The 1086-nt window shown below is 41.1% G+C and overlaps 1 protein-coding gene across 1 annotated transcript in view; it reads right to left on the reverse strand.

Moving 5' to 3' along the window:
- zdhhc20b (zDHHC palmitoyltransferase 20b) overlaps window positions 1-1086 on the reverse strand; it is a gene marked incomplete in the record, with an annotated part of 23451 nt that overhangs the window by 3524 nt on the left and 18841 nt on the right.

Below are 1086 nucleotides of genomic sequence, written 5' to 3' on the forward strand. Positions count from 1 at the left end.
CTGTTTTTTGTGACAAACATGTATGTGTTCCGATCACTCTATCACAGAAAAATAAGAGTTGTAGAACTTATTGAAAACTCAAGACAGCCATAACATTTTGTTTCTTTACAAGKGTATGTAAACTTTTGACCACAACTGTATTAGGGCTGGGTGATACCGCTGAAAAATTTAGCATGACATAAGCGTTTCATATCGACCGACAAGAGGGAGAAAGAAACCCCAGTTTATGCATTTCAAAGTAAAGCGCAAGCAATTATTTTCTAGCAGGGATTTGTTGTCCATTTCCAGCTTGAAGCTTTTATTTTGAAGGTAAATATTAGCTTTTTCGGTGTCGTTTAGCTGAAAGATCCTAGTTTATTTTAACAGAACATTATCAACCTTTAGCAGTTAATAACMAGTTAATAACCAGCCCTATAAGATTCACTCACTGGCCACTTTATTAGGTAAACCTGTCTAACTGCTCATTCACATAAATGTCAAATCATCCAGTCACACGGCAGCAACTAAATGCATTTAGGTATGTAGACATGGCCAAGACGATCTGCTGAAGTTCAAACCAAGCATCAGAATGAGAAAGAAAGGTTGATTGAAGTGACTTTGAACATGGTTGTTGGTGCCAGACGGGCTGGTTTTCAGAAACTGCTGATCTACTGGGATTTTCACCCTCAACCATCTCTAGGGTTTACAGAGAATGGTCCGAAAAAGAGAAAATATCCAGTGAGCGGCAGTTCTGTGGGTGCAAATGCCTTGTTGATGCCAGAGGTCAGAGGAGAATGGGCAGACTGGTTGGAGCTGATAGAAAGGCAACAGTGACTCAAATAACCACCCGTTACAACTGAGGTAGGCAGAAGATCATCTCTGAACACACAACACAACAAACCTTGAGGAGGATAGACTACAGCAGCAGAAGACCACACCTAGTCCCACTCCTGTCAGCTAAGAACAGGAAACTGAGGCTACAATTCACACAGGCTCACCAAAACTGGACAACAGAAGATTGGAAAAACGTTGCCTGGTCTGATGAGTCTGGATTTCTGCTGCGACATTCAGATGGTAGAGTCAGAATTTAGCATCAACAACATGAAA

The sequence above is a fragment of the Austrofundulus limnaeus genome, unplaced genomic scaffold (genome assembly GCF_001266775.1).
Source record: "Austrofundulus limnaeus strain Quisiro unplaced genomic scaffold, Austrofundulus_limnaeus-1.0 Scaffold201, whole genome shotgun sequence".
Lineage (NCBI taxonomy): Eukaryota > Metazoa > Chordata > Actinopteri > Cyprinodontiformes > Rivulidae > Austrofundulus > Austrofundulus limnaeus.